At 38.3% G+C, this 19,378-nt stretch overlaps 1 protein-coding gene and 1 non-coding gene across 4 annotated transcripts in view; one reads left to right on the top strand and one right to left on the bottom strand.

Moving 5' to 3' along the window:
• MACROD2 (mono-ADP ribosylhydrolase 2) overlaps positions 1-19,378 on the top strand; it is a 1,889,921-nt gene that overhangs the window by 384,345 nt on the left and 1,486,198 nt on the right. The gene's annotated exons all lie outside the window — the stretch shown is intronic.
• TRNAD-AUC (transfer RNA aspartic acid (anticodon AUC)) lies at positions 9,723-9,798 on the bottom strand. Its single transcript has one exon. It is a non-coding gene; the product is annotated as a tRNA-Asp (tRNA).

Below are 19,378 nucleotides of genomic sequence, written 5' to 3'. Positions count from 1 at the left end.
GAAACTGTTCTCACTCTGTGTCACCCCTCTAGCTGACAGTGACTCTGTTTTCTGGCTTCATGGGAGGCTTTATGCCCTTCTTTTTTGGAAATGAGCTGTCTTTGATTACAGCTTGTCAGTGTGGTCTGACTGCTAACATCGATTTCCGGCAGTCAACAACTTTGTCATGTTGTTCAAGATTAGATTTCGATGTGTCATTTTAATAGACTAAAAAGCCATTCTCAGTAAAATTGAACTCCTGTGGGAATCATTGTTAGGGATGCTTGCAAAATGAAGAAAAATTTTGTAATGTTTTGGATATTTCACTGGGAAGGCATCAGGTGACTATGGTTACTGACACTGCCACTGTTTTTGCTGGACTTTATGCTCTGAAGATAAATTTTAAAACTTGTTTGCCTTTATTTAGGCAAAAGGTGATTCACAATAATTAAGCATTATGAGCTTTTTATTTAATCAGGTCTTAGAATATTTTTATTTTTGTTTCTGACAGAATGAAAATATTTGTTGTTTCTTCACATTTTGATGCGTGACCCTACTAAATTCAAGGCTGGGCCAAGACATATGGGTGTCCCATTAGACCAGACATGTGGTGCTTCTACAAACTAGTATTATCTATCCGAATGCCATGTGGTGAAAAGAGCAGGCTTTGAAACCAGAGATCCCACCTCTGCCATTCACTGGCTGTGTGACTGTTAGGGTTAATTTCTCTGTGCCTCAGTTTTTCATCTCTAAAATGAGGGTAGTAATAGCACCTTCTTTACAGAATTATTGAATGAGTGTTAATACACCTGTAAAATATGCGTACTGCACCTTTAGATCTCAGTAAATATTATTTGTTTTGTTACTATGCTATTATGGTTGATTGTTTGTGGTTGTTAGTGTCCAACATTTATTTGGAAGTATTTCTCAGCCTAACCTGGGCAGGGATGCAGAAGTCACCAGTGATTACCCTCTTTACTGACCCAGCAGTTTGTCTCTGACACCAGATATGCATTCATTGGTGGACAGAAGAAGTCCTGCGGGGGAGGACACCAGCTCTCCTTGGATGACAGTGTGGAGCCCGCCATGATTATTTAAACAGGCTCCTGGGAGTCTGATTTTCCTCCCCTATCAATTCTTCTTGAGAGAAGTCTCTAAGTAATGTTTTTGACATTTAAAAAATGTCCAGTGGTGGTGTTTGGTTTATCTTGACAGAATCTAGATAGGCCATCCTTAATCACCCCTGGCTATGGGTGTTGCCTAAGGCTGAATGGCCAGGATCTCAGTCCTGCTTCAGAGGAATTTAGGACCTGGAGGGACTCCAAAGGAAGCAGAGTGGACAGACCCCACTAAGCTTTCAGGTATCTATATTGGCCCATTAGCCACAGACATGGCAATAGAGAGCTCTTGGTTGAGCAAGGTCTTAATCTCTGTGTGGACTTGTTTTATAGGCACAGATAAGTAAGGTTTGCCTCTAGAGAGAAACTTGGTTGATTCCAGAGAAAGCCTTTCTTTGCCACAGATTCTGGTCCTAGCAATGAATGCATCTTAGGGCTGTTTGTAGTTTGTGCCTCAGATTCAGACCTGGTTGAGTTAAAGTAACTCTGTGCATCCTACTTCTGGATCTGGGCTAAACTACTGCACAGTGAAGCCTCCTCCCTGCTGCAGTTCCTGCCCAGGTCATGAGGTCTAGAGCTTAGTCTTGCTGGTATATGATATGCATTTTGAAACCGTTTTGTCACATTGACTAAGTCTTAGGTTGTCACATCCTGTCTGCCAGGCCTTGCTCTGGCCCTCTAGGTTATTTTTGTTTGTTTTTTCGCCTAGCCTCTAGTACTATGCCAGGCAAAGGACAGGTCCTCAGAAAATGCTTGTAGAAAATAAGTGTTAGATCTCCTAGCAGGGGGAGCCTGTTTAACCTACCATTACCATGCACTTGGCTTTGACCCCTGTGATGGTGCCCCTGCAACTGTACTTCTCAGTGTTCAGTGAGTGCTTATAAGTGCCAAGCAGCGTGCTTATCACTTTGTATTCAGAATCTCATTGCATCCTCACAGAAACCCCTAGTTATAGGTATCTTTAGTATCACACCCATTTTATAGATGAGGTAACTGAGACCCAGAGAGACTAAATAACTGACCTATAACCATCCAGGTCAGGTACTTGTTGAAGATGGGATGCAAATCTGGGTCTATCTTGACAGAAGAGCCATAGACCATAATCTCCACTGTTTTATGTGTTCCACGCCAGTTGAAAGAGAATATGTCACTGGGAGTCAGCTAACCCCCAGATAAAGACCAGTTTCATCTCACTGAGCTAAATTCTCACCACACTTGACCCTCCTCCCAAGTTTGATGGTATGACTGAACTGCTCTCGCTCAGATTCTCGGGAACTCGAGGATACTGTTCTTACGCACTGCTGAATTAGGGAAGTCTTTGTTCTCAGAAAGATCAAGGACTAAACAAGTCTGGGGGATGGAAACTCCACCTGCTGAGCTGAATCAGACCTGCCAGTTTCTTTGGGAGAGACCTGGAGATGGAACAAGCTGTAGCCCTTCTCGTATCCCCAAGGTACTCACCATTCCTATGGCAGGTAGACACAAAGATCTTCAGTTACAGGCACCTACTACTGGTTGTCTGAGAGCTTGCTCTGGCTCCTGAAGCCAGCTCGCCTTGGAGGGAGTGAGGAAGCACCCCAAAAGTATGGGGGAATTAATGCCCAGGATCCCTCAGTCAATGACTTTCAAGATTTGGTGGACAAGGACTTGTTTTCTCTTAAACTTTAGTGTGCCTAAGCATCTCGGAGAGTTGTTTAAAAATTATGTCAGGGATGAGGTCCACAATTTACATTTCTACTAAGCTTCCTGATGGTACTAACCCTTGAATCACGTGTTGAGTAGCAAGGCCCTAGCTCCTTGTTTCTCATCTGGGAAAAATAGGAGGTTTATTGTACTATCTTCTAAGTTTCTTACCAGAATTAAGCTTTAGTGGGCCATGAATGTAACCTGCTAAACAGTAAATATTTAATTTTTTTTTCCTTTTTTTCTGACTTCCCCATTTTTCTACTCATGTTTTGCGGCATCAGCATCCAAATAAACTACCTGCTTATCTCAGTATCTTCTAGTAGAGCCCAATCTAAGCAGATGACTCTGCCAGCTTTGAAAATGAACAGCCCCGCCAAGACAGTGGGACTTCCCCCATGCTCAAGATTTTGGATTCACGAGGTCATCCTCACGGATATGTTCCAGGAACGTCTCATCTCATTGGGCATGACGTAGTGCAGGCTGAGGTAGTCAGAGCTTTGCCTGTATTGATCTTAAAGTGTTTACGAATGAGGGCATAACTGGCATCCTTCCCTTGGCGACTTTCCAGGGCCCTTATTGGAGAGGAGGGAACTGTGTTCCCGCTGTAGAAACTCTAGAGCCTACAAACTCAATATGAGCCAAGATTCCCAAGTTCTCTGGGATCAGTTTTTCCCTTAAGAATGAAAAAAATCAAAAACAAAGGTGGAAATCCCCAATCCTAAGAAGTTGATCACACTCTTGAGGGTTTGTCAGGGATAGTGCTTAGGGGGTGGTTAGTCACCTGCAAGCTCTCACACTGAATTCCTCTTCCCAGATGAAGTCCCTTTTGACGAACATCCCTTTTAACCTCTCTGCCTGCTGCTGCAGCTCTCCCTGGTTCTCCTTAACTCCGCATTGAAACACTGCTCCTTCTGCTTCCCTCCCATAATGCTGTTCCATGTGTGAGACCCCTCCTGAAGGTCTGAAGTTAAACGATGAGAATTATTTTGGGAACACTTAAAATCCAGTAAGAGTGAGATGCCAAATCACTACGAGTTACTACCCTTTTCTATCACTAAGAATCAGTATCAGAGTCAGTAAGGTTTGGCATCTATTTCTGCTGCCAGGCTCCCCATCCTAGTGGCTAACTCTTCCGCTGGCCTCTGGGACCCACTTTATTTCTCATCCTCTCTGAGTTCAAGCCCTTCCCTATCAGAGCCACCCTGTGTGGTTATACAGGCTGCAGACTGTACAGCTCCCTGGGGTACAACTCACATAGACTGTAGGAGGAATGACATCCCCTGGAGTGTGTGCAACTTGGCAGCTTTGCTTGCTCTCAAACCTGAAAGACTCAGACCCCACTCTAGAAAGCCAGGGGAAGTTGACATTTTCTGTTAACCTAAAAAGAGTTACCAACTCTGTAACCTTTGGGAATTTACTTAAATTTTCAGTCTTATCAGCTGTAAAATGGAGATGAGGATTAAACATGTCATGAGGATTAAACAAGCTAATGTTTGTAAAGTTTTTAGCATAGGATCTGACAATTCGTAAGTTCTCAAAAAATTCTATTATCATAGAGCCTCTAAATCTATGCTTCTGAGGGACGTGGTATCATGTTTTAGCTTGGTAGCTTTCCGTAAATAACTTGAATCCATCCAGCAAAAGCAAAAGTCCAATGAAGGAGAACTCAAAAATCCTAAGTGGCATGTGTATCACACCACTCTTGGAAGAACAGTGACCCCAGATTGTAATGCATGACTAAGGGAACGTCTTCCTATGAAATGCCTGGGAGACCAATGCTAGAGACTCAGGCCTTGTAGAATGTGTCATTATCCACAGATGCAATCATAGCCTGTTGTTCCCTTGTTTGGTAGTAGCCAGCTATGTCTGCTTTAGCTGCCCTGGATTACCTCAGTACAATAAAACAGCAAGTATTTAGTCCTCAACAGCAAATCACACGTAGTTGTAATTGGAGATTGTATTTGGAGCCGTTTACTTCTAGTACAAATTAACATGGAAAGTATTTTGCAGAACATTTACTCATATTGAAACCTGAGTCATTCTTTTATCTGGCTGGCCTTTGTACTTACTTTACTTTTTGGAGTCCAAGAATGTACTCTTATCTTTGTCGTCCCCCTCTGACTTTCTTTCACCTTTAATATTCTTTTTATAGGGTATTGTTTGACAGAATTGTCTACCATTCTCAAAGGACAAACTTACAATGGAAGTACCGTGTTTGTGTGTGTGAGAATGCATGCTCGAGAAGACCTTTTCTGCTTGGTGTGACCAATCGTTTACTTAGCCATCATCTAGGTTTTTAGTGTTTCAGGAATAGGTGAACATTTTAGATCATTTTCTTCTTTGTCTTTATAAATTGGGGAAGCAGAACTTAGTGAAGATAAGTGAACTAATACATGCAAGGCATTTAGGACATGGTAAGTGTTCAATAAATTATTATTAAAATTACCTAACAGAGGCGGTTATATTGGCTATGTCATGGTACTAACATGCTTTCCTCCATGTTTAATGTTATAAACACCAGTTATTAAAAACGTATGTACTATGAACATTAGAATACCTCTAGGCTCTCTTTGGTTTACTCTCTGATTTCTTGAATGTTTCATATCCCTTAAGGAGTGGCTGCACAGTAAGTACTCTAATTCAAGTGACTGTTCAGTGTTGCGAAGATTTGTTTTAGAACCTAATCAGTCAAATTTATATTTCTAATGTAAAATGAAAATATGTGCCATACTACTACTACTACTAATGTACATATATAGCATTTACTATTTGTCTTAAATGCTTTACATATATAAACTATTTTACATCACAAATATGTGAATACTAATATTGCATTTTGTGCATAAAGAAACTAATACACTGAAAGGTTAAGTAATATAACCAAGACCCCAGAGTTTAGTAATTGACAGAGCTCAGGTAGAAACTCAGCCAATGTGGCTCCTGTGAACAGACTTCCAACCACTCAGTATGCTGAGTATATGCTGGCTGCTATACATTTTATCAGAAAATCATCTTTTAAGTTTTTATGGTAGACTGTGCTATCCCAAAGTTTAAAACAATACCAAGAAATGCCAAGAAATTCAGTAGACCCTAATGGAAACATATCACTTCAGCTTTATTAGACTGATCTTTAGGGAGTCTTTAGGTAAGGAAAGGAAAATTACTTAGGAAGAGGGAAAAATAATAAAGAGATATTGGACTGAAAAAGCACACCAGCATATACACGCCTGCATATACACCAGCCTATACAATAATACAAATAACTTCTATTTCTTGAGTGCTTACTATGTGCTGGTCACACGTGTCTTTATACTCTCAGCAAACTTAACAACAAGTGTACTATTATTCAGCCAGTTTTCAAATGAGAAAACCAATGCTATTAAAGGATTGGGCTGGTATTGAAACCCAATCAATCTAACTTTAGAAGCTGCTCTGAACCACTGTGCTTTCTGTCTCCTTAAGTATGTATATGTACTTACCTATTTATGCACATAAATAACAAATTGTATTCATTTACATATAGTATATGTTATGGTATATCACATATAATGTTTCAAATTGCCTTAAACATATTTCCCTGTAAAATTAATATGTATAAATTTAGGGCATATTTTTTTCCTTTATGTCTGAACCATGCCCATGTTTATTTTGGTCTCCTGAGTGAAATCTGTCTGGTGCTTCCCAGACTTGAATATTTTATGGATTCTTTTAAGAGGCATTCTCATGGGCTCTTAGTTTTTACATAAATAATTTTCTATTGTAATGTTACTATTAAATATGCAAACATATAATCAGGTATACATTCCTTGTATGTTTAGGTCTTAAAATTGTTTTAAGATAAATAAATTTGGAGACTACGAAGTGATGAAACTCAAATTATTAACACAAGTTTCATGTGACAGATAATGATGTTCTAATGAAATGTTGCCATTTGAGACATCAGTATGGTATAGGCTTATACAAAACAGGATCTTTAGCACTCAGTCTGACACAAATACCTTGCTTCACGTGATAGAAAATTCTCTTACCACTTTTCTTTTTCCTGTTAAAATGACTGTGAAACCTTCATTCACACAATAGGCAGAGGCAGCCTTTGGCCTTAGTGTGAATGCAGCTTTCATATGCTCAGTGTCTGCCTTTATTTCCTCTGAAATAATGCTACTTGGTGTAAACTGATTGTAAAAGCAAATGCAAACGGGAATGTGCAGCGACTTGTCATTACCTGGTCTGAGTAGATGATGAGGGGTCAGAGATGACACAGACGAGCTTCTCTTCTGTGGTCTCCACCCTCTTCCTCTCATCTCCTGGTTTTAAATACCATCCACTCACTGACAACTCCCAACTTTTCTCTATAGCCTGGACCCCTGGCTTGTGTCTCTAACTACCTGGTGGGCATCTCCACTTAGATTTCTAAATGGCATCCCAGAGTTAACAGGTTAACTTTAACTCATCTGGATTTCTTTCTTGATTTCCCTGACCTGCTCCAAACCTGCTCCTCCAGTATTCTTCTCCATCCCCGGAGAAAGGTGACAATTCCACTCACCCTATGATTCAAGTGTCAAACCTTAATCATCCTTATTTTTCTTTTTTGTCACACCATAGCTCCAATCAGCCTAACGATCCTGCTGGCTTCAGACTATATCCAGAATCTGAAATGTCCTCACTGCCTCCACTGCTACCTCCCAGGTCCAAAACGTTGTCACTTCTTGCCTGATGATTGTGGGAGCCTTCTAATTGGTCTCCATGCTTTCACCCTGGCCCTCTAAATTAGCTAGTGCAGTATAAATATATATCGCACAGCAGTCAGAGTGATGCCTCAAACCCCCAGTGGGCTACTAAATCATTCCTCTTCTCCAAACCCGCCAAAGGCTCCTGTCACAGAATGAAAACCTAAACCCTTCCAGGACTCTGCAAGGCCAGCCCCTTGCCTCTGTCCTTTACTCAAGCCTGTTCCAGCCACACTTTTCCTTAAATATGCGACATAGAGCCTCCCAGAGCCTTTGCATTGCTGAGAATCCTGTTTCCTCAGATGGCCACCTGGTTGGCACCCCCACATTCTTCCAGCCTGTGCTTAGATGCCACTTATCAGTGGAGCCTTCCCTGATCATCTCTAAAGCATCTTGACCCCAGCCTGCCTCCTCCTCTTCACTCTCTCAGCTGCTTTGGGTTTTTTCCGTGGTACTTACCACATCATCATAGTTACATTACATGTAGTATACTGTGTATGTGTGCGTGTATAAATTGTGTATTGCCTGTTTCTTTCTACTTGAGAATATAAGTTTCACAAAAGCAGGAACTTAGTTTTTCCTTAGTACCTAAAATACCGCTTGGCACTTAATATGTGTGTAACAAACATTTGTTGAATGAATCAGTGAAAATTTAGTTTTTCAATTATCACCAGAACAAAAGCAAAAGGAAATATTATTAGAGAGGTTGCAGACCAGAGGATGAAAAAAATTGTATCAGCTTGTGACACAAAGGGTCGAACTATCAAGTGCCCCTTAGATTTTGTAAAGTATTAGAAATCTTTCCATTGCCAGTTTTCCTTTTTTATCAACCTTAATATCTTTTGGATTTTGCAGTTGAACATGGACTTCTAATTTCCTCCAAATATTTGCTTGTTATGCTCCGTGTAGATATTTACAGCTTATTAGAAAGGCAACGTTGGTCAATTGTGTGAGCACCGACGCCATGCTGGGGTGTTAATACAGTTAAGATTTTCTAAGAAAAAGGCTGCTTTGTAAATCAGCCACTCCCCTGATTTTCACTTGGAACTCATCCAAATATTGACACTACTTAGTTTGTACAATTTCCTTGACTCAGAAGAGAACCAGTAGCTGGCAGAGCCAAAGCCCTGATATGCAGTGGAGATTAGCATTCAGAGGGGAGCGTGTCTGTTGAACTGTGTAACAACTATCCATGTAGGAAACTAGAACAGAGTCCAAAGCGCAAATAATTGTGGTGATTAAACTGATAAGCTGGTGACACAGGGGAAGAAAGTACAAACTAAAGTTTCGACAGCAGGTGTAAGGTGCATCATCTCTCCTTTCCTAGTATTCTTATGAAAGAAATAAGGTAGCTTAATTACATGATGAAAACAGTCAAAGTCCAGCTGGAATCCCATAGCTGCTACCTGTGGCTTGCTTGCTTCCTTTTCTCTTAACAGGGACGTCGAGATCTTTAGACTGTTACAGTTTGCTTTCCTGTTTTACTGGATCTTTTAGTTTTTATAGCAAAGAACTGCTAATATAGAGTGAAATCAAGACTATCTTCACATTCTACTTTTCTCCCCTTCTGGTGTAAATTGATGACTTAAAATAATTTTAAAATTACTATAAGCTAAAATGTGTATCCATTTAAATTATATATACTATAACAAATAGCACTTTTAAAATACATAATATGTTGTTATATAATTTATTAACACATTTTATATATTTATTTGTACTTCAAGAATGTTATGAAAATAGGGGATGAAACTGTGATTTGGTTTTCAAAGATTTGAAAAAGAATCTCTCCTCTTAAATGGAAAATTGAGTCATATAAAACTAGTGTTGTAGGAAGCATCCTGTTATAAGTACATCTCAGCTTCTTTCCTTCCTCCTTTTTCCCCTCCCTCCTTCTCTTCCTCCCTCCTTTCCTTTCTGTTTGAATAGATTTCAACTGAATACCCCCATATGCCAGGCAATAAAGATACAAACTCAGTTCTGCTGATGGTGTGATGTTAAGTTAGCAATCCTAGGCTATCCTGGAGTAGCTTTTTGAAAGTACATTAGAGATTAATTGGAGTCACCCTGCACCTGGCTGTTGCTCATTTTCATGGAATTGGACCCTGGTAGTTTGTTTTTTTCCAGGGGAAGGTGCTTCATTAATTCCCTAAGGGCATCTTTTTTTTTTTTTTTTAGGGTGGGGAGGTTTAATTAGGTTTATATATATTAATGGAGATACTGGGGATTGAACCCAGGACCTTATGCATGATAAGCATGCACTCTACCCCTGAGCTACATCCTGCTCCCTTCCTAAGGGAATCTTAATCACTTGTTAGTTTGGCTTCAGAGACTTTCAGGAACCTGAACTTTGTGTCTCTCTGTTATTTTGACAAATGCACCCACACTCTATCCTCTACCTACCTACGTACCTATCTATCTATCTATCCATCCATCTATACATCTATTTCTTACATTTTCTTTTTTCAGGTTCTAGATTGTTTTTTTTTCTTCGTATTCCTTCTCTGAGTTCCTTGTTTTAGTTTACAATGTTAATGCTTTATGTTTTATATTGTTGCAAATTGTTTTGAAGGGAATGTTATATATTGATTCAATATGAAAATAAATGCCTGCATGTCTAGTGATCTGAAAAGATAGATAGATTGAAAACTGCCCTAAGATTGGATGCAATAGGAGATGAAATGTTTTTAAAGGACATTAAATTGACTTATTAACTTATTTCCCACAGACCATTAGCTTGACGGAAAATGATAGGAAAGTAATTCAACACTTACCTGATCACCTTTTCCAAAATTTAAATAGAGTCCAAGGTTGTATATCCTATTGCCAGTACTTCTTTGTATTATATCTTCACACCAGTTACCTTTTCATTGGTTTGCATAAGGGCAATGCGTACCTGAGAGAGCTCTCTGTTTGAAAATTATTCGTTTCAATGAGAAAAAAAATTGTGTATACATTTTAATGTAATACATTGGACAAAGTGTTTTTATGGACAGCCTTAAAGTCTAAACCTTGTATGGGTTTCCCACAGTACCGAGAGAAGACGGAGTTTTGGCTGAACCTGACCTGTATTTAAGTTGAGATTGAGTGCTATATTAGTTCTGTTTGGAATCCTCCTTGAAGACTTGTCCATCATAGTCAAGCCCAGGGTTCTAGAAAAGACTTTAGACTGCTAAAAAATACATCGTATGGTAGCACTTAACAGTCCTTGAGAAAAATGAACATATGAGATATGATGGATTTTAGAAATTACACCAGCACCCTCTAGTTAGTGTTCCTTTACTTATTCTGTTATAAATCAGGAGTTTGCAATTTTGACAGCTAATTTTTTTTTTTCTGTCAGCTGAAACTTAGCCTCTTAACTATAAGCAGACTGGAAATGAAGGCTCTTTCTTAAGATACGGATATATATTTCCCTTGGAATTATAGTTTGAATTGTTGAATTTGAGTGTCTTTTAGGCTAATGTACTTGGTGCTAAACAGAAATAGATCTTTCTTTCTTCCCATTTGGAATAAAATTTATTTTAAAATATAATTTGGTTCCATAATAAGCAAAATAGTACTACTAAGTCATAGCATAGGTATTATTTTAAAATGAACTAAAAGTGAAAACTAAGGATTTATAACACAGACCTGCAGTACGGGGATAATTCTACCATCCTTCCTGCTGAAGAGGCTCTAAAGTGGGGAAGGGCCAGTTTCAGCCTATGTTAAAATTATCCCTTTATCTATTTGACATCCTAGAATCTTCTGGTTGAAAAGATCTTTGGGAACCATCTTATTCAACTCTCCTGAGTTACAGTTGAAGGGATCTGTGGGGAAAGTTATTACCAAAACTAGTTTGTGAAAAAGTCCAACATTGTTCCTCAGTTCATTGCCAGGCAAATCTTTTTAGGAATTTAACAATTCCATAAATAGTTAACAAACTTCATATTCTTAATTGTAGGCAGGTCATCATATTCAGGAAGTAGTTTTCCCTGGGATTCAAACTGTACATATGAAACCTGTCTTCACTAAAACAACAGGAATTCTTTCAGAAGCGGAGAAGTTTTGGAATCTCTGTTGTAATCAACACAGTATAATGTTACAGACGCTAGGATGTAACAAGGCCCGACTTCCATTTCTGTTTCCACCATCTATTTGCACCCTACATTCCTTACTTATTTTGGTCCCAAAGGAATTATTATCTTGGACAACGTATTTCATCCCTTCTGGCAACTTCTGCACACCTTCTTCTGCATCTGTTGTGCAAGCTCTCTATCCCTCACTAAGCCCATTCAGACCCCGTGTACAGACCCGTATCCACGTACATACCTGCAACGCATGCCGACTTGGCCTGTCATCTAGTTTGGCTACAGCTTGTGGAAAAGTTGCCCTATAAAGGATGATCTCTCTTTTTCTACTCTGTGTAGGTCTAGAAAACGTCCCTGGAAAGATGTCTGGCATTCTTTTGATTTCACCCATGTCGAATGGTAAAGCTGGAAGCATTCAGTTAAGCCCTGACTCCTTGAAGCTTTTAAAAAATTGACTTAATTTTTAGTTCCAGATTGAGTAATGAAATACCTAATGGCTGAATTAGCAGACGTTGGCAGGTTATATAATGTTCTCTTTGTAGATGGAAATGGTTAATAGTTTAATGTAAGTGTCCTATAAAATTTGGAAAAAGGTAATAATTCTGTTTTCTTGTTTGTAGACTTGTCGCAATTTCTGCTACAATAGTGAGCAGACTTTTAGACCAGTAATTTAATGAATATGTCAATAAAATTATATCATGTGAGGCAGTTTAGTATACAATCTCAAAATGATTTAGAAGAAAATATTAAGCAGCCATTTTGTAAACTGACAGAACTCAATTTTTAGTGGGCTAAAATGCAGATGGGAAGAAATATCAAAGTGGGCTAATGGTGCTATAATAGCTGATCCTTTTAGAGCAGACTGCACTGTCTTCAAGACATATGCCTATTAAGTCTTAGCATTCTAATTTTGTATATGACAGTAATGCCATTACCATTAACATAAAAATATATGACTGTTGATTAATAACGTTCAGTCTGTGACTGTTTAACACTCTCTCACAGTTAGGAAGAGCCCCTATCTGGTATCGAAGAGAATTGCCTTAGTTTTTAGATTTCAGAATAGTAAGAGATTGAATCAATGTTTGCCGTTGTTTTATAAAATTAAAAGAATGCCTGTGGTTGCCTTTTCAGATTAGGCATGCTGGTACAGAATTTCAGCTTTCTAATAATGAGTTCATGCTACACCTGTATTTTCTCTAAGGTAAACTTGTTTTTAAAAGTGAAAGTAGATTATTTAAACAAGGATAAATCTTCTGTAATTAAACATTAGTAATGGAGCTGATCTGCAAAATGTTATCCTCTTTGAAATGAAGTGATAGTCCAGTAAAAGTTGTTGATTTGAATCTTCTTCCAGGTACTTACATTCAGTTAATGGAATGTGTGGGTTTATTAATAGTGAAAATAAATATGGTCATTGAAATAGCATGCCATCCAGTTCTTAAATTAACTAAAATGAGTAAGAATATTCAATATGTGAATTTTCACTGTATAATCTAATACACTCCTGAGTCTAGTCTCTGCAGAGCTTTGCTTTGGAGCTGGCTTATAAATTTTATGCTTTTGGATGAGATCATTTTGTTTCTTCAGTCACTGAACCCCTGAAGGGAAGTCTAACATTGTGCTGGTTACTAAACTTCACTGCTAAATTTAGAGTGATGCAGTGAGGATTTACCTTTTAATATGTAATATTTATTGCTTTAAAAACCAAAATAATACTCTTCCTAGCCTATTATTAATGAATTGAGAGTTCAGCCTAACCTTCACAAACTGAACCAAGCACCTAGTGACATTTAAACTCATGGTAATATTTCACTTAAAATGAATACCAGAGGTGGAGGTTCTAAGATTGTAAGAAATCCACAGTTTTCTGTGCACATGCACTTATTTTTTTAAACTATGCCAGACCTTTATAATTTATAATTGGAATGATTTCTGTGGCCTTTAGGTGCCCATGGTGCTTGACTGCTGTCTCTGTGTTCATGGTACCATGAAATAAAAATTTTATACTTACAAAATTGGATACAAATCTTATGCTCAAGAATGAGGCAGTCTGATAATGTATTTAATATTGCCACAAGAATAAAAAAGTGATCTAAATGGAGAGAGATCAAGTAGCAATTAAATATTTCAATTTTGGGAGATCAGAGAAAGCTTCATGGAAGAGTTGCCTTGGACTGGTCCTTGAAATTGATAGAGAAGAGGTTGGCTTCCTGTAGCTGACTTTATGATGCTCTGCCCACCTGAGTACCACTGCAGCTGTGGACAGTTCTTGGAATGCTGATGGTGTGCCACTTCAGGTAGCAGAACCTTTTGGCTTCTCTGCCTTAAGGCTTTCTCTGGCACCTGAGGACCTTGCCCAGCTATACTGTGGGTGGCACAGGGGACTGTGGAGGAGTTAATACTCCCATGGTCATCCATCAGTTGGGAGCTAAGAAATCTCACTAGGAGAGGATAAAGAATCAGTGATTGAATGCCCAGCCTGCCAGTCTCCTCCAGGAGTGTAGTTTGGAGATATGACCTCCATGTCTTCTAAAGCATCCCCAGTAGGACTGTGCTCCAGTGGCTTATACTGGTAACCTACTCATAAATGCAGCCATTGTTGCATTTTCTTTCTATTCTTCCTTCTCATTTTTTTTTAAACTTATACTTCTTGAAATCACGTCCCCAGTAAACTGTCTACTCCCACGTTCTTATCCCAGCATCTCCTGTTGGTGGTACCCAAGCTAAAACAGTTTGGTAGAGACGGAGGAAGAACCACATGAGTAAAGGTGTAAAGATTAAGTATAGCATCAGTGAGTGACTCAGTTTATCTGGAATATCAAGTTTATGGTTCCAGAGCAATACAATTAGTTAGGTTACAAGGAACCCAATGAAAACTTAAGGATTTTGGAGCTTTTCTTCAGGTAACTGCAGGTTTCCTAAGGCTTAGCAAAAGGAAGTGACATGATCAGAGCTCTCCTTCCAAATGGTAACCTGGCTGCAGTCAGGAGATTAGAGATAGGAGAGACGGAACGTTTGGAGGGCACCCGTGACACCATTCTGCAGTTTAGGAAGGTAGTGATACTGGTGGGAATGGAGAGGAGGGATGGTGATGCTACATATGGCAGTTGGTTGATGTGGGTGACAGGGGAGTGAAAGGCCTTAGAAATAATGCAGATATTGACTGGGAAGATGGTGATTCTTTATTTGAAATAGAAAAACCTAGAGAAGGAATGTGTTTAAGCAAAATAAAAAGACTTCAGTTCAGTTCTGTGGCAAAATCTGTCAGTTGCCTATATAATATCCAGTCTCCCTTTCTTGAGTGCCAGAATCCTCACTTTTTTTGGGTCTATCATGTGCCGAGCTCAGAGATCTTTCCCAGCTTCTCTTTACAGCTGGTTGCAGCCATGGGACTAAGTTCTGAGTACTATAATGTAAGTGGAGATGTTGTGTTAGATTTCAGGGAAACCTGCATACGAGAAGCAGTCTCATCTAGAGACGTACCCCTCCGTCTTGCCGTCATCTTCATGCCTATTTTATATAGACATGGAAGTACAGTGGCCATCTTGGACTATGTGGAGACTTTGATGAGGAAAGCCATGTGATAGGCATTTCTAATGACTCGGGAGACAATACCAGCCCCAAACTGCCCAATTCCAGAGTCTGTTTATATATGAGAGAAATAAACTCCATCTTCTCTGAGCCACTGGTATAGTGGGTTTTCTTTTATGGCAGTTGTACCTAATGCTAAATGATGACACAGAGCATACTGAGCCTGAATTAAGAGCAGGTTATGCAGGTGAAGATAGGTGGTGGAAATATAAATTAAGTAAGTAAGTAAGTAAGTGAGTAAGTACCTAAGTAAGTAAATAATAAATAAATAAATAAATAAATAAATAAATAAATAAATAAATAAATAAAGCAAGCAACTAACATTTTGGTGATAACTGACATATGCCAGGTCCTTATTTTATATGGAAGGAGATACAGAGTAGACTAATAGTTCATACCATATTTGCAGCTGGTAAGTGGCAGAACTCTGATTGAAATTCAGATCTGTCTGATACCCAAGTGTAAACTATTGTGCTATAATGGTGTGAACTCAGAAGAAAGGTCACAAGAATTAATTCCAAGGGAGGAGGAGTTGAGGGAACAATCTTTCAAACTACTGAAAGTACAGAACTACTCATTTGCATATCTATTTTGCAAAATAAAGTTTTTTTTCCTTACAAATCCTGTGCATTACCTATGTAAGAGCTCCAGGGTTCATGAGTAACATTACATCAATAAAGGAATTCAATTATCAATCTGAATTGTAATAAATGGTGAATTAGAAAAGTTTATTAATATTTATCTTGTCTATTTAGAGATGTTTTGTGAGGAATTCTACCAGGCCAAAGGAAATGGAGAGGTCTACAATAGTTTTAAAGTTAGAAAATAATTTAGAAGTTATCTAATCCAGTGCCCTGCTTTTGCAGATGAGACACTGGGAATAGAAGCATTTGAATGCTGACCTCCTTTGCTGTTCCTGGGAAGTGTCAAACGTGCTCCCACCTCAAGGCTGTCTCACTTACAAACCATACAAACCACTCAAATATCTACCATCATTATTTGCAAAGCTTAATTCCTCACTTTCTTTACATGTAGTTCATATGTCACTTCATGGGATGTATGACTGCTGATCTGTTTAAACAGGATCATTTATTTGTATATCCATCCACCTATCTGTCCGTACCTCCATGAGGGTAGGTTCGTTGCTTTGTTCACTGGTACATGTCCAATACCTGGAGCAGCAGCTGCCAGCAACTAGCAGGTACTCTGTAAAAGGTGTATTGAATGAATGAAGAGGATTCTTGATGAGGACCAGCTTACAAAAGTAGTGGCCTGTGATACAGGCTCTAACTCAGAGCTCACTCAGTGGTTTTAGTTTCTAGTTCCACTGGAATTACTATAATTCAGGAGGGTTTAAGTGTGGAAAGCCAGATGTTAAAAGTCATCCATTTGGAGCATTTTGTGTATGAGACTTTTTCTGAGTGTTCCATCAGTAGCTAACACGAGTTCTCTTGTTCTTCAGCTATTCCAAATTTCTGGAATATTTCTGCAGTTTCCAGCTTGGTCTGGGCACTCTGCCATCATTACCTTTTGGTAGTAAATGATCCTCGAGTGGCCAGAGCAAGTCGATGCATTTTACTTATTATTTATAGGGTGTGGCTTGGAAGAATTTATGTCAGAGTCCAGGTCTTCCTTTCTCAGCACAGAGATTGAAAATTTTATACATGGGAATTCACAGTCATAGAAATGCATATCCTAATAATATGACTGTGAAATAATGATGTAAGGTCGATGATGATGATGATGGGGAGGAGGAGAAGGGGGAGGATGATGGTGACAGTGACACCCGGTGTTGAACTCTCACTGTGGACTTGCACTAGTCTAAGCACTTTATTTTACACATGTTGAATTTTTTTTCCTTTTTAATAATATACTTTATTTATTTATTTATTTTGTGGTTTTATTTATTTATTTAAAAATTTTTTAACACCTTTATTATGGTATGTGTATGCATGTTGAATTTTTAATAAGTGTGTTGCCATCAGTGGATAAGGAGAATTTCTAGTTGGAGAACAACAGAACCAGTTCATGTCCTTAAACAGAAGAGGTAGTGGCTCTACTTACCTGCAAGGAAATTATAATTTAATTTATTAAGTTGATGAGGGAGATGAAATAAGCGTAATAGAAGTGGTAAACAAAGAAACACAACAAAAGAGACGTAAAACATGTGCATAAACAAAGCCTCACGTGACTGAAACATAACCTGTGTTTAACCAGCAACAAGTGTGTAATAAGCAATATCTTCAGATAATTTCTTTCAGGACATTATTAAGAGAATAAACACAAGGCTTTTTATTTTGCCCAGTAAGTGTGTAATATTTTAATGTGTCCAGTAGTATAGAAAATAAAGACAAAAATTGACTTTCTTAAATTAAGAGAAGGATAAAATTTGTAAAACAAAACAAACAACAAATTAATGATTTTTGGAAAGAAACCACAGTACTTTAAAGTAGAGAGAACTGCAGAGTAATCAGAACCATAAAATTTAGTCTTCACCAGATAGAAGGTTAGTTATTCCTGGCTTCATAAAGCAACCGTCCTCTTTTGTTAAGTTTTCTGAAGAGGTAAGACGACCTGCAAAACAGAAGATTTTTAGCAGCTAGCCTACGGCAGCAATGCAATAAAATGGAAAGAACAATGGCTACACATACATCTAAAAGTTACAGGCAATTTATGGATTTTCTAAATATTTAGCGTCATTAATGGCTGATCTTAGTTTTATTCATTGTTTTTCTAACATTTTTTATTCATTTATAATCACTTTACAGTGTTGTATCAAATTCCAGTGTAGAGCACAATTTTTCAGTTACACATGAACATACGTATATTGTCACATTTTTTTCTCCGTGAGCTACCATAAGATCTTGTGTATATTTCCCTGTGCTATACAGTATAATCTTGTTTATATTCTACAATTTTGAAATCCCAGTCTATCCCTTCCCACCCTCTGCCCCCTTGGCAACCACAAGTTTGTATTCTACGTCTACAAGTCTATTTTATTCATTGTGTTTTTATCACCAATAAGTTACAAATACAGCAGATAAATGGGCACAAAATTAATTCTGTGATTGACTTAGCTGAAAGATATGGAACTTCTAATTTAAATTCTCAAATTCCATAAAGCTATTCTGTATCTATTTGGTATTACTTGCAAAGCAAAGAGAAAAGTATTGTCAAGATGTACCTTGTGAAATAAATGCAAGGAATTAACAAATCAAATGAGGCAAACTACAATGATTTTGAACCTTCTATATATTTGTGTTTTTATACTTAAGGCTTTCTATCATTTTCTAACTCACCTTAGATATTGGTTCTTTGGAAAAATCTTCACTGGTCCCTACACTCACTGTCATCCCCTTTTACTGGCTCAGGTCCCTCTGCTATACACTCTGATGGCTCTTCCACCTCTCATTCCTGGGCAGTCAGTCCTCTTGCAGTGATTGATGTAAAGTCTCTCATCCCTGTTCATCTCTGCATTATTCACAATAGCTGAGATGTGGAAACAACTAAGTGTCCACTGATGGATTAAAAAAGGTCTTTTTTATGGCTGGATAATATCCCATTGTTATATATTATTCAGCCATAAAAAAGAAGGAAATCCTGTCAGTTTTGACAACATGGATGGACCTGGAGGACATTATGCTAAGTAAAATAAGGCAGATCAAATACTCTATGATCTCACTTACCTGTGGAATCTAAAACTGATGAACTCACAGAACCAGAGAGTAGATCAGTGGTTACCAGCCGCTGAGGACTGGGGAAAATCGGGAGATGCTGGTCAGAGAGTACAAACTTTCACATAAGGTGAATAAGTTCTAAGGATCTAATGGAGAGCATGGTAACTATAGTTAATAATGGTGTACTGTGTATTTAAAATTTGCTGACAGAGTAAATCTTAAGTGTTCTCACCTTCTGATCACACAAAAAGAAAATGGTAACTGAAATGATGGTTATATTAGTTACCTTGATTGTGGTAATCATTTCACAATGTATACATAACCAAATCATCACATTGTACACCTTAAATATATAGGATTTTTATTTGTCAATTACACCTCAATAAAGCTGGGGGAGAAATTAAAGCCTCTCACTTTGACTTTATTGTAAATGCCCTGAAGGCAGGGATGATGTCAGTGCTGTTAGCAACCTAAAGCAAACCACGGATCTTTCTACATCGACTCCTCCTTCTCTCCTGAACCAC

The sequence above is a fragment of the Vicugna pacos genome, chromosome 19 (genome assembly GCF_048564905.1).
Source record: "Vicugna pacos chromosome 19, VicPac4, whole genome shotgun sequence".
NCBI lineage: Eukaryota > Metazoa > Chordata > Mammalia > Artiodactyla > Camelidae > Vicugna > Vicugna pacos.
This window is presented reverse-complemented; position numbering and strand designations above follow the sequence as displayed.